Raw genomic sequence first — 14,675 nt, 5'->3', positions numbered from 1 at the left:
TTTTGACCAAATCACCAACCATGTGGCTGAAGGACGACTGTCTGAGCCACCATTAAAGAATGATTCCCATACCGGGAGTTGAACCCAGGCCGCCTGGGTGAAAACCAGGAATCCTAACCGCTAGACCATATGGGACATGTAACACCACATACTGTTGCCAGGCATCGTGCTTTCCTTTACTGTACTACTAGTACTCTACTACGAAGTTCTGGCTTATTGGAAGATTATTTTGTCTGTACACCCCCTGGTGTTTCAGAAAATACTGCAACGAACGATGTGTTGGGCATAAACGTCTCCGTGACAGGAGACGAGTCGGGGGGGAAATGCAACGCTACCAAGCCACGGCCGAGGAACGTGCGTTGCCGCGACGTGTACTTACATTTCTGGAGAGGTGCAAGTCGTAGGGTCAGTATCTACGGATTGATACGTACGTACCACGGCGTAGATTTAACCCAGAAGCATAAATTGGCCTTCAGCATTTGGAGCAACATGAGTTGATAGGTCTTGCTCAATGACACTTTTGACCAAATCACCAACCATGTGGCTGAAGGACGACTGTCTGAGCCACCATTAAAGAATAATTCCCATACCGGGAGTTGAACCCAGGCCGCCTGGGTGAAAACCAGGAATCCTAACCGCTAGACCATATGGGACTTGTCACCTGAGATACTGTTGTCAGGCATCCTGCTTTCCTTTACTGTACTACTAGTACTCTACTACGAAGTTCTGGCTTATTGAAAGATTATTTTGTCTGTACACCCCCTGGTGTTTCGGAAAATACTGCAATGAACGATGCTTTGAACATAAACATCTCAGTGGCAGGAGAAGAGTCTGGGGGGTCGTGCAACGCTACCAAGCCACGGTCGAGGAACATGCACTTACATTTTTTAGAGAGGTGCAAGTCGTAGGGTCAGAATCTACGGGTTCCTAAGTACCACGGTGTTGATTTAACCCAGAAGCATAAGTTGGCCGTCAGCATTTGTGCAGGTGGAGCAACATGAGCTGATGGGTCTTGCTCAATGACACTTTTGACCAAATCACCAACCTTGTGGCTGAAGGAAGGATGACCGTCTGAGCCACCGTTAAAGAATGATTCCCATACCGGGAGTTGAACCCAGGCCGCCTGGGTGAAAACCAGGAATCCTAACCGCTAGACCATATGGGACATGTAACACCCCATACTGTTGCCATGCATCGTGCTTTCCTTTACTGTACTACTAGTACTCTACTACGAAGTTCTGGCTTATTGGAAGATTATTTTGTCTGTACACCCCCTGGTGTTTTGGAAAATACTGCAACGAACGATGCTTTGAACATAAACATCTCCTTGGCAGGAGATGAGTCTGGGGGGTCATGCAACGCTACCAAGCCACGGCCGAGGAACATGCAGTTACATTTTTAGAGAGGTGTAAGTTTTAGGGTCAGAATCTATGGGTTCCTACGTACCACAGTGTTGATTTAACCCAGAAGCATTAGTTGGCCGTCAGCCTTTGTGCAGGTGGAGCAACATGAGCTGATGGGTCTTGCTCAATGACACTTTTGACCAAATCACCAACCATGTGGCCGAAGGACGACTGTCTGAGCCACCATTAAAGAATGATTCCCATACCGGGAGTTGAACCCAGGCCGCCTGGGTGAAAACCAGGAATCCTAACCGCTAGACCATATGGGACATGTAACCTGAGATACTGTTGTCAGGCACCCTGCTTTCCTTTACTGTACTATTAGTACTCTACTATGAAGTTCTTGCTTATTGAAAGATTATTTTGTCTGTACACCCCCTGGTGTTTCGGAAAATACTGCAACGAACGATGCTTTGAACATAAACATCTCAGTGGCAGGAGACGAGTCTGGGGGGTCGTGCAACGCTACCAAGCCACGGTCGAGGAACATGCAGTTACATTTTTTAGAGAGGTGCAAGTCGTAGGGTCAGAATCTGCAGGTTCCTAAGTACCACGGTGTTGATTTAACCCAGAAGCATTAGTTGGCCGTCAGCATTTGTGCAGTTGGAGCAACATGAGCTGATGGGTCTTGCTCAATTACACTTTTGACCAAATCACCAACCTTGTGGCTGAAGGAAGGACGACTGTCTGAGCAACCATTAAAGAATGATTCCCATACCGGGAGTTGAACCCCGGCCGCCTGGGTGAAAACCAGGAATCCTAACCGCTAGACCATATTGGACATGTAACACCACATACTGTTGCCAGGCATCTTCCTTTCCTTTACTGTACTACTAGTACTCTACTACGAAGTTCTGGCTTATTGGAAGATTATTTTGTCTGTACACCCCCTGGTGTTTCGGAAAATACTGCAATGAACGATGCTTTGAACATAAACATCTCCTTGGCAGGAGATGAGTCTGGGGGGTCGTGCAACGCTACAAAGCCACGGTCGAGGAACATGCAGTTACATTTTTTAGAGAGGTGCAAGTCGTAGGGTCAGAATCTACGGGTTCCTAAGTACCACGGTGTTGATTTAACCCAGAAGTATTAGTTGGCCGTCAGCATTTGTGCAGGTGGAGCAACATGAGTTGATGGGTCTTGCTCAATGACACTTTTGACCAAATCACCAACCATGTGGCTGAAGGACGACTGTCTGAGCCACCATTGAAAGATGATTTTGTTTGTGTCTCTTCCCCTCCCCGACTTCTCAAACCAAAGTTACACCCAAGCAAATAGGCATAATGTATATATTCCAAAATTACTCCCAATTATTCCTACACTTCACTGAGTTTGCTCCTGGTTAAAGGTGCAGTAGGTAAGCCTTATAAAACTAATTTTCTGTCATATTTGCTGAAACTGACCCTATGTTCCAGTAGAACTACATGAAGCAGGTCATTTAAAGAAAAAATATCTGGCTCCTCTGGCACCACCTACAGCCTGTAGTGCGATTTGCAAAAATCCACAGCTCCCTGTTCAGGTGCACCAATCAGGGCCATGGGGGGGATGTCTTACTGTGTGTCAATCACTTCTCGTGCACACGCATTCATTCTCCCTTGTGGGGGGAGGGGCTTAGGAGACCGTTTAGGGCTTTAGCGGAAAGGGGGGAGGGACTGAGAAGTTGTCGATGTTCAAATTTTTTGGTTAAATCCTGGATCTTCACAATCCTACCTACAGCACTTTTAAGAAGAAAGTATTTATCAATCACATACAATTACAGTAATAACCATGGCTTCACATTAACTTTCTTGATCACCAGCCAACCCGGCTAGTAGATTTTTAAAGTTACCAGCCAATCAAATTTTCCACTAGCCACGTTTGTTTGTTACGTAACAAACTTTACTTTCATTTCAGCTCCTCTGGTTTGTTTGGCGCCGTTCCGTCTTCTCCTTAATCGATACCGCAGACACTCTGCACTTAGCCAGCGGTTGTACGACACGTCATAAGTGTTGATGGGAAATGTAGGATTGGTGCTACAAGCAGTGTTGCTAGATTAAGACTACGTTGCCAAGCCAAAGACACACAAAACCCCCCAAATTTCTTGGTGGAAAACAGACCAATCTGGAAACAGGGGCTTAGGAGATCGTTTTGGGCTTCAGCAGAAAGGGGGGAAGGGACTGAGAAGTTGTCGATGCTCAAAGGTTTTTGGCTAAGTCCTGGGTCTTCACAATCCGACCTACGGCACCTTTAAAAAGAGAGTATTTATCAATCACATACAATTACAGTAATAACCATGGCTTCAAATTAACTTTCTTGATTACCAGCCAACACGGCTAGTAGATTTTTAAAGTTACCAGTAAATCAGATTTTCCACTAGCCATGTTTATTTGTTACGCAACGAACTTTACTTTCATTTCAGCTCCTCTGGTTTGTTAGGCGCCGTTCTGTCTTCTCCTTAATCGATACCACAGACACTCGGCACTTAGCCAACGGTTGTACAACACGTCATAAGTGTTCATGGGAAATGTAGGATTGGTACTACAAGCAGTGTTGCCATATTAAGATTACGTTGCCAAGCCAAAGACACACAAAACCCCCCAAATTTCTTGGTGGAAAACAGACCAATCTGGAAACAGGGGCTTAGGAGACCGTTTTGGGCTTCAGCAGAAAGGGGGGAAGGGACTGAGAAGTTGTCGATGCTCAAAGGTTTTTGGCTAAGTCCTGGGTCTTCACAATCCGACCTACGGCACCTTTAAAAAGAGAGTATTTATCAATCACATACAATTACAGTAATAACCATGGCTTCAAATTAACTTTCTTGATCACCAGCCAACACGGCTAGTAGATTTTTAAAGTTACCAGTCAATCAGATTTTCCACTAGCCATGTTTATTTGTTACGCAACGAACTTTACTTTCATTTCAGCTCCTCTGGTTTGTTTGGCGCCGAAAGATAGTTTTGTTTGTACGCCCCCTGTGTGTCTCTTCCCCTCCCCGACTTCTCAAACCAAAGTTACACCCAAGCAAATAGGCATAATGTATGTATTCCAAAATTACTCCCAATTATTCCAACACTTCACTGAGTTTGCTCCTGGTTAAAGGTGCAGTAGGTAAGCCTTATAAAACTAACTTTCTGTCATATTTGCTGAAACTGACCCTATGTTCCAGTAGAACTACATGAAGCAGGTAATTTAAAGAAAAAATATCTGGCTCCTCTGGCACCACCTACAGCCTGTAGTGCGATTTGCAAAAATCCACAGCTCCCTGTTCAGGTGCACCAATCATGGCCATAGGGGGGGGGGTGTCTTACTGTGTGTCAATCACTTCTTGTGCACACGCATTCATTCTCCCTTGTGGGGGGAGGGGCTTAGGAGACCGTTTAGGGCTTTAGCGGAATGGGGGGAGGGACTGAGAAGTTGTCGATGTTCAAATTTTTTGGCTAAGTCCTGGATCTTCACAATCCGACCTATGGCACCTTTAAAAAGAGAGTATTTATCAATCACATACAATTACAGTGATAACCATGGCTTCAAATTAACTTTCTTGATCACCAGCCAACACGGCTAGTAGATTTTTAAAGTTACCAGCCAATCAGATTTTCAACTAGCCACGTTTATTTGTTACGTAACAAACTTTACTTTCATTTCAGCTCCTCTGGTTTGTTTGGCGCCGTTCCGTCAGTTTCTGCAGTTGGCTGATTCAAACAGACACAGAGTTGTTTACTTCATTAATCATCGGCCAAATTGGCTAGTAACTGTCAATTTAAAGCTCTGGTAATATAAATTTCTGCATTTAACCCATCCTGAGTATTAGCACCCTAGTGTAACTTGGGGTTTTGTACACTGTGACACTCTGACATGCAAAGCCGATGTGAAAGAATTGTTTCACATCGACACAAAGAACAATTCCCATACCGGGAGTTGAACCCAGGCCGCCTGGGTGAAAACCAGGAATCCTAACCGCTAGACCATATGGGACTTGTAACCTGAGATACTGTTGTCAGGCACCCTGCTTTCCTTTACTGTACTACTAGTACTCTACAACGAAGTTCTGGCTTATTGAAAGATTATTTTGTCTGTACACCCCCTGGTGTTTCGGAAAATACTGCAACGAACGATGCTTTGAACATAAACATCTCCTTGGCAGGAGATGAGTCTGGGGGGTCATGCAACGCTACCAAGCCACGGCCGAGGAACGTGCAGTTACATTTTTAGAGAGGTGTAAGTGGTAGGGTCAGAATCTATGGGTTCCTACGTACCACAGTGTTGATTTAACCCAGAAGCATTAGTTGGCCGTCAGCCTTTGTGCAGGTGGAGCAACATGAGCTGATGGATCTTGCTCAATGACACTTTTTACCAAATCACCAACCATGTGGCTGAAGGACGACTGTCTGAGCCACCATTAAAGAATGATTCCCATACCGGAGTTGAACCCGCAGGCGCCTGGGTGAAAACCAGGAAATCCTAACCGCTAGACCATATGGGACATGTACCACCACATACTGTTGCCAGGCATCGTGCTTTCCTTTACTGTACTACTAGTACTCTACTACGAGTTCTGGCGGTTATTGGAAGATTATTTTGTCTGTACACCCCTGGTGTTTCAGAAAATACTGCAACGAACGATGTGTTGGGCATAAACGTCTACCAAGCCACGGCCGAGGAACGTGCGTTGCCGCGACGTGTACTTACATTTCTGGAGAGGTGCAAGTCGTAGGGTCAGTATCTACGGATTGATACGTACGTACCACGGCGTAGATTTAACCCAGAAGCATAAATTGGCCTTCAGCATTTGGAGAAACATGAGTTGATAGGTCTTGCTCAATGACACTTTTGACCAAATCACCAACCATGTGGCTGAAGGACGACTGTCTGAGCCACCATTAAAGAATAATTCCCATACCGGGAGTTGAACCCAGGCGATGAGTCTGGGGGGTCGTGCAACGCTACCAAGCCACGGTCGAGGAACATGCAGTTACATTTTTTAGAGAGGTGCAAGTCGTAGGGTCAGAATCTACGGGTTCCTAAGTACCACGGTGTTGATTTAACCCAGAAGTATTAGTTGGCCGTCAGCATTTGTGCAGGTGGAGCAACATGAGTTGATGGGTCTTGCTCAATGACACTTTTGACCAAATCACCAACCATGTGGCTGAAGGACGACTGTCTGAGCCACCATTGAAAGATGATTTTGTTTGTGTCTCTTCCCCTCCCCGACTTCTCAAACCAAAGTTACACCCAAGCAAATAGGCATAATGTATATATTCCAAAATTACTCCCAATTATTCCTACACTTTACTGAGTTTGCTCCTGGTTAAAGGTGCAGTAGGTAAGCCTTATAAAACTAATTTTCTGTCATATTTGCTGAAACTTACCCTATGTTCCAGTAGAACTACATGAAGCAGGTCATTTAAAGAAAAAATATCTGGCTCCTCTGGCACCACCTACAGCCTGTAGTGCGATTTGCAAAAATCCACAGCTCCCTGTTCAGGTGCACCAATCAGGGCCATGGGGGGGATGTCTTACTGTGTGTCAATCACTTCTCGTGCACACGCATTCATTCTCCCTTGTGGGGGGACGGGCTTAGGAGACCGTTTAGGGCTTTAGCGGAAAGGGGGGAGGGACTGAGAAGTTGTCGATGTTCAAAGTTTTTGGTTAAATCCTGGATCTTCACAATCCTACCTACAGCACTTTTAAGAAGAAAGTATTTATCAATCACATACAATAACAGTAATAACCATTGCTTCACATTAACTTTCTTGATCACCAGCCAACCCGGCTAGTAGATTTTTAAAGTTACCAGTCAATCAGATTTTCCACTAGCCATGTTTATTTGTTACGCAACGAACTTTACTTTCATTTCAGCTCCTCTGGTTTGTTAGGCGCCGTTCTGTCTTCTCCTTAATCGATACCACAGACACTCGGCACTTAGCCAACGGTTGTACAACACGTCATAAGTGTTCATGGGAAATGTAGGATTGGTACTACAAGCAGTGTTGCCATATTAAGATTACGTTGCCAAGCCAAAGACACACAAAACCGCCAAAATTTCTTGGTGGAAAACAGACCTATCTGGAAACATTTCTGCAGTCGGCTGATTCAAACAGACACAGAGCTGTTTACTTCATTAATCATCGGCCAAATTGGATAGTAACTGTCAATATAAAGCTCTGGTAATATAAATTGCTGCATTTAACCCATCCTGAGTATTGGGATGGGGGGGGGGGTGTCTTACTGTGTGTCAATCACTTCTTGTGCACACGCATTCATTCTCCCTTGTGGGGGGAGGGGCTTAGGAGACCGTTTAGGGCTTTAGTGGAAAGGGGGGAGGGACATGTAACACCACATACTTTTGCCAGGCATCGTGCTTTCCTTTACTGTACTACTAGTACTCTACTACGAAGTTCTGGCTTATTGGAAGATTATTTTGTCTGTACACCCCCTGGTGTTTCAGAAAATACTGCAACGAACGATGTGTTGGGCATAAACGTCTCCGTGACAGGAGACGAGTCGGGGGGGAAATGCAACGCTACCAAGCCACGGCCGAGGAACGTGCAGTTACATTTTTAGAGAGGTGTAAGTGGTAGGGTCAGAATCTATGGGTTCCTACGTACCACAGTGTTGATTTAACCCAGAAGCATTAGTTGGCCGTCAGCCTTTGTGCAGGTGGAGCAACATGAGCTGATGGGTCTTGCTCAATGACACTTTTGACCAAATCACCAACCATGTGGCTGAAGGACGACTGTCTGAGCCACCATTAAAGAATGATTCCCATACCGGGAGTTGAACCCAGGCCGCCTGGGTGAAAACCAGGAATCCTAACAGCTAGACCATATGGGACATGTAACACCACATACTGTTGCCAGGCATCGTGCTTTCCTTTACTGTACTACTAGTACTCTACTACGAAGTTCTGGCTTATTGGAAGATTATTTTGTCTGTACACCCCCTGGTGTTTCAGAAAATACTGCAACGAACGATGTGTTGGGCATAAACGTCTCCGTGACAGGAGACGAGGTGGGAAATGCAACGCTACCAAGCCACGTGCGGGAACGCGGCGTTGCCGCGACGTGTACTTACATTTCTGGAGAGGTGCAAGTCGTTGGGTCAGTATCTACGGATTGATACACGCATGTACCCCGGCGATTTAACCCAGAAGCATAAATTGGCCTTCAGCATGTGGAGCAACATGAGTTGATAGGTCTTGCTCAATGACACTTTTGACCAAATCACCAACCATGTGGCTGAAGGACGACTGTCTGAGCCACCATTAAAGAATGATTCCCATACCGGAGTTGAACCCAGGCCACCCTGGGTGAAAACCAGGAATCCTAACCGCTAGACCATACGGGACTTGTCACCTGAGATACTTTTGTCAGGCATCCTGCTTTCCTTTACTGTACTACTAGTACTCTTACTAAGTTCTGGCTTATTAAAAGATTATTTTGTCTGTACACCCCTGGTGTTTTGGGAAAATACTGCAATGAATACGTGCTTTCCTTTACTGTACTACTGTTCAATTACTATTGCACTTCTTGTGACACACGCATTGATTCCCTTGTGGGGAGGGGCTTAGGAGACCGTTTAGGGCTTTAGCGGAGGGGGGAAGGGAGAGAAGTTGTCGATGTTCAAATTTTTTGGTTAAGTCCTGGATCTTCAATCAAACCCTCGCGACGGCACTACGCTTTAAGAAGAAAGTATTTATCAATAACATTACAATTGCAGTAATAACTATGGCTTACAAATTAACTTTCTTGATCACCAGAACCCGGCTAGTAGATTTTAAAGTTACCAGCCAATCAGATTTTCCACTAGCCCACGTTTATTTGTTACGTAACAAACTTTTTTTTTCTTTGCTCCTCTGGTTTGTTTGGCGCCGTTCCGTCTTCTCCTTAATCGATACCGCAGACACTCTGCACTTAGCCAGCGGTTGTACGACACGTCATAAGTGTTGATGGGAAATGTAGGATTGGTGCTACAAGCAGTGTTGCTAGATTAAGACTACGTTGCCAAGCCAAAGACACACAAAACCCCCCAAATTTCTTGGTGGAAAACAGACCAATCTGGAAACAGGGGCTTAGGAGACCGTTTTGGGCTTCAGCAGAAAGGGGGGAAGGGACTGAGAAGTTGTCGATGCTCAAAGGTTTTTGGCTAAGTCCTGGGTCTTCACAATCCGACCTACGGCACCTTTAAAAAGAGAGTATTTATCAATCACATACAATTACAGTAATAACCATGCCGCGACGTGTACTTACATTTCTGGAGAGGTGCAAGTCGTAGGGTCAGTATCTACGGATTGATACGTACGTACCAAGGCGTAGATTTAACCCAGAAGCATAAATTGGCCTTCAGCATTTGGAGCAACATGAGTTGATAGGTCTTGCTCAATGACACTTTTGACCAAATCACCAACCATGTGGCTGAAGGACGACTGTCTGAGCTACCATTAAAGAATGATTCCCCTAGCGGGAGTTGAACCCAGGCCGCCTGGGTGAAAACCAGGAATCATAACTGCTAGACCATATGGGACTTGTAACACCACATACTGTTGTCAGGCATCCTGCTTTCCTTTACTGTACTACTAGTACTCTACTACGAAGTTCTGGCTTATTGAAAGAGTATTTTGTCTGTACACCCCCTGGTGTTTTGGAAAATACTGCAATGAACGATGCTTTGAACATAAACATCTCAGTGGCAGGAGACGAGTCTGGGGGGTCGTGCAACGCTACCAAGCCACGGTCAAGGAACATGCAGTTACATTTTTTAAAGAGGTGCAAGTCGTAGGGTCAGAATCTACGGGTTCCTAAGTACCACGGTGTTGATTTAACCCAGAAGCATAAGTTGGCCGTCAGCATTTGTGCAGGTGGAGCAACATGAGTTCATGGGTCTTGCTCAATGACACTTTTGACCAAATCACCAACCTTGTGGCTGAAGGAAGGATGACCGTCTGAGCCACCGTTAAAGAATGATTCCCATACCGGGAGTTGAACCCAGGCCGCCTGGGTGAAAACCAGGAATCCTAACCGCTAGACCATATGGGACATGTAACACCAACGCACGTTGCTGTGCTATCTGCTTTCCTTTACTGTACTACTAGTATCTACTACGAAGTTCTGGCTTATTGGAAGATTATTTTGTCTGTACACCCCTGGTGTTTTGGAAAATACTGCAACGAACGATGCTTTGGACATAAACATCTCCTTGGCAGGTGAGATGGGGAGCAGGTAGCACGCTACCAAGCCACGGCCGAGGAACGTGCAGTTACATTTTTAGAGAGGTGTAAGTTTTAGGGTCAGAATCTATGGGTTCCTACGTACCACAGTGTTGATTTAACCCAGAAGCATTAGTTGGCCGTCAGCCTTTGTGCAGGTGGAGCAACATGAGCTGATGGGTCTTGCTCAATGACACTTTTGACCAAATCACCAACCTTGTGGCTGAAGGAAGGATGACCGTCTGAGCCACCGTTAAAGAATGATTCCCATACCGGGAGTTGAACCCAGGCCGCCTGGGTGAAAACCAGGAATCCTAACCGCTAGACCATATGGGACATGTAACACCACATACTGTTGCCAGGCATCGTGCTTTCCTTTACTGTACTACTGTACTATCACTTCTTGTGCACACGCATTCATTCTCCCTTGTGGGGGGAGGGGCTTAGGAGACCGTTTAGGGCTTTAGCGGAAAGGGGGGAGGGACTGAGAAGTTGTCGATGTTCAAATTTTTTGGCTAAGTCCTGGATCTTCACAATCCGACCTACGGCACCTTTAAAAAGAGAGTATTTATCAATCACATACAATTACAGTAATAACCATGGCTTCAAATTAACTTTCTTGATCACCAGCCAACACGGCTAGTAGATTTTTAAAGTTACCAGCCAATCAGATTTTCAACTAGCCACGTTTATTTGTTACGTAACAAACTTTACTTTCATTTCAGCTCCTCTGGTTTGTTTGGCGCCGAAAGTTAATTTTGTTTGTACGCCCCCTGTGTGTCTCTTCCCCTCCCCGACTTCTCAAACCAAAGTTACACCCAAGCAAATAGGCATAATGTATATATTCCAAAATTACTCCCAATTATTCCAACACTTCACTGAGTTTGCTCCTGGTTAAAGGTGCAGTAGGTAAGCCTTATAACACTAACTTTCTGTCATATTTGCTGAAACTGACCCTATGTTCCAGTAGAACTACATGAAGCAGGTCATTTAAAGAAAAAATATCTGGCTCCTCTGGCACCACCTACAGCCTGTAGTGCGATTTGCAAAAATCCACAGCTCCCTGTTCAGCTGCACCAATCAGGGCAATGGGGAGGGGGGGGGGGGTGTCTTACTGTGTGTCAATCACTTCTTGTGCACACGCATTCATTCTCCCTTGTGGGGGGAGGGGCTTAGGAGACCGTTTAGGGCTTTAGCGGAAAGGGGGGAGGGACTGAGAAGTTGTCGATGTTCAAATTTTTTGGCTAAGTCCTGGATCTTCACAATCCGACCTACGGCACCTTTAAAAAGAGAGTATTTATCAATAACATACAATTACAGTAATAACCATGGCTTCAAATTAACTTTCTTGATCACCAGCCAACATGGCTAGTAGATTTTTAAAGTTACCAGCCAATCAGATTTTCAACTAGCCACGTTTATTTGTTACGTAACGAACTTTACTTTACATTTCAGCTCCTCTGGTTTGTTTGGCGCCGTTCCGTCAGTTTCTGCAGTTGGCTGATTCAAACAGACACAGAGTTGTTTACTTCATTAATCATCGGCCAAATTGGCTAGTAACTGTCAATTTAAAGCTCTGGTAATATAAATTTCTGCATTTAACCCATCCTGAGTATTAGCACCCTAGTGTAACTTGGGGTTTTGTACACTGTGACACTCTGACATGCAAAGCCAATGTGAAAGAATCGTAAAGAATGATTCTCATACCGTGAGTTGAACCCAGGCCGCCTGGGTGAAAACCAGGAATCATTACCGCTAGACCATATGGGACATGTAACACCACATACTGTTGCCAGGCATCGTGCTTTCCTTTACTGCACTAGTAGTACTCTACTACGAAGTTCTGGCTTATTGGAAGATTATTTTGTCTGTACACCCCCTGGTGTTTTGGAAAATACTGCAACGAACGAGGCTTTGAACATAAACATCTCCTTGTCAGGAGATGAGTCTGGGGGGTCATGCAACGCTACCAAGCCACGGCCGAGGAACGTGCAGTTACATTTTTAGAGTGGTGCAAGTGGTAGGGTCAGAATCTATGGGTTCCTACGTACCACAGTGTTGATTTAACCCAGAAGCATTAGTTGGCCATCAGCCTTTGTGCAGGTGGAGCAACATGAGCTGATGGGTCTTGCTCAATGACACTTTTGACCAAATCACCAACCATGTGGCTGAAGGACGACTGTCTGAGCCACCATTAAAGAATGATTCCCATACCGGGAGTTGAACCCAGGCCGCCTGGGTGAAAACCAGGAATCCTAACCGCTAGACCATAAGGGACATGTAACACCACATACTGTTGTCAGGCATCGTGCTTTCCTTTACTGTACTACTAGTACTCTACTACGAAGTTCTGGCTTATTGGAAGATTATTTTGTCTGTACACCCCCTGGTGTTTCAGAAAATACTGCAACGAACGATTGTTGCGCGCATAAACGCTCTCGTGACAGGAGACGAGTCGGGGGGGAAATGCAACGCTACCAAGCCACGGCCGAGGAACGTGCGTTGCCGCGACGTGTACTTACATTTCTGGAGAGGTGCAAGTCGTAGGACCAGTATCTACGGATTGATACGTACGTACCACGGCGTAGATTTAACCCAGAAGCATAAATTTGCCTTCAGCATTTGGAGCAACATGAGTTGATATGTCTTGCTCAATTACACTTTAGACCAAATCACCAACCTTGTGGCTGAAGGACAACGCTCTGAGCCACCATTAAAGAATATTTCCCATACCGGGAGTTGAACCCAGGCCGCCTGGGTGAAAACCAGGAATCCTAACCGCTAGACCATATGGGACTTGTAACCTGAGATACTGTTGTCAGGCATCCTGCTTTCCTTTACTGTACTACTAGTACTCTACTATGAAGTTCTGGCTTATTGAAAGATTATTTTGTCCGTACACCCCCTGGTGTTTCGGAAAATACTGCAATGAACGATGCTTTGAACATAAACATCTCAGTGGCAGGAGACGAGTCTGGGGGGTCGTGCAACGCTACCAAGCCACGGCCGAGGAACGTGCAGTTACATTTTTAGAGAGGTGTAAGTTTTAGGGTCAGAATCTTTGGGTTCCTACGTACCACAGTGTTGATTTAACCCAGAAGCATTAGTTGGCCGTCAGCCTTTGTGCAGGTGGAGCAACATGAGCTGATGGGTCTTGCTCAATGACACTTTTGACCAAATCACCAACCATGTGGCTGAAGGACGAATGTCTGAGCCACCATTAAAGAATGATTCCCATACCAGGAGTTGAACCCAGGCCGCCTGGGTGAAAACCAGGAATCCTAACCGCTAGACCATATGGGACATGTAACACCACATACTGTTGCCAGGCATCGTGCTTTCCTTTACTGTACTACTAGTACTCTACTACGAAGTTCTGGCTTATTGAAAGAGTATTTTGTCTGTACACCCCCTGGTGTTTTGGAAAATACTGCAATGAACGATGCTTTGAACATAAACATCTCAGTGGCAGGAGACGAGTTTGGGGGGTCGTGCAACGCTACCAAGCCACGGTCAAGGAACATGCAGTTACGTTTTTTAAAGAGGTGCAAGTCGTAGGGTCAGAATCTACGGGTTCCTAAGTACAACGGTGTTGATTTAACCCAGAAGCATAAGTTGGCCGTCAGCATTTGTGCAGGTGGAGCAACATGAGTTGATGGGTCTTGCTCAATGACACTTTTGACCAAATCACCAACCTTGTGGCTGAAGGAAGGATGACCGTCTGAGCCACCGTTAAAGAATGATTCCCATACCGGGAGTTGAACCCAGGCCGCCTGGGTGAAAACCAGGAATCCTAACCGCTAGACCATATGGGACATGTAACACCACATACTGTTGCCAGGCATCGTGCTTTCCTTTACTGTACTACTAGTACTCTACTACGAAGTTCTGGCTTATTGGAAGATTATTTTGTCTGTACACCCCCTGGTGTTTTGGAAAATACTGCAACGAACGATGCTTTGAACATAAACATCTCCTTGGCAGGAGATGAGTCTGGGGGTCATGCAACGCTACCAAGCCACGGCCGAGGAACGTGCAGTTACATTTTTAGAGAGGTGTAAGTTTTAGGGTCAGAATCTATGGGTTCC

The 14,675-nt window shown here is 45.5% G+C and overlaps 1 protein-coding gene and 10 non-coding genes across 14 annotated transcripts in view; 1 reads left to right on the top strand and 10 right to left on the bottom strand.

The window, feature by feature from the left end:
- The window catches only part of b3gnt2a (UDP-GlcNAc:betaGal beta-1,3-N-acetylglucosaminyltransferase 2a), a 64,993-nt gene that overhangs the window by 38,062 nt on the left and 12,256 nt on the right, over nucleotides 1-14,675 (top strand). The window lies entirely within an intron of this gene.
- On the bottom strand, nucleotides 64-135 carry trnae-uuc. Its single transcript has one exon. It is a non-coding gene; the product is annotated as a tRNA-Glu (tRNA).
- Nucleotides 582-653, bottom strand: trnae-uuc. Its single transcript has one exon. It is a non-coding gene; the product is annotated as a tRNA-Glu (tRNA).
- On the bottom strand, nucleotides 1,094-1,165 carry trnae-uuc. The gene has a single exon. It is a non-coding gene; the product is annotated as a tRNA-Glu (tRNA).
- trnae-uuc lies at nucleotides 1,601-1,672 on the bottom strand. Its single transcript has one exon. It is a non-coding gene; the product is annotated as a tRNA-Glu (tRNA).
- Nucleotides 5,286-5,357, bottom strand: trnae-uuc. Its single transcript has one exon. It is a non-coding gene; the product is annotated as a tRNA-Glu (tRNA).
- trnae-uuc lies at nucleotides 10,346-10,417 on the bottom strand. The gene has a single exon. It is a non-coding gene; the product is annotated as a tRNA-Glu (tRNA).
- trnae-uuc lies at nucleotides 10,852-10,923 on the bottom strand. Its single transcript has one exon. It is a non-coding gene; the product is annotated as a tRNA-Glu (tRNA).
- Nucleotides 12,793-12,864, bottom strand: trnae-uuc. The gene has a single exon. It is a non-coding gene; the product is annotated as a tRNA-Glu (tRNA).
- On the bottom strand, nucleotides 13,312-13,383 carry trnae-uuc. Its single transcript has one exon. It is a non-coding gene; the product is annotated as a tRNA-Glu (tRNA).
- Nucleotides 14,331-14,402, bottom strand: trnae-uuc. Its single transcript has one exon. It is a non-coding gene; the product is annotated as a tRNA-Glu (tRNA).

This window comes from Perca fluviatilis, chromosome 1 (assembly GCF_010015445.1).
Source record: "Perca fluviatilis chromosome 1, GENO_Pfluv_1.0, whole genome shotgun sequence".
Classification (NCBI taxonomy): Eukaryota; Metazoa; Chordata; class Actinopteri; order Perciformes; family Percidae; genus Perca; species Perca fluviatilis.
This window is presented reverse-complemented; position numbering and strand designations above follow the sequence as displayed.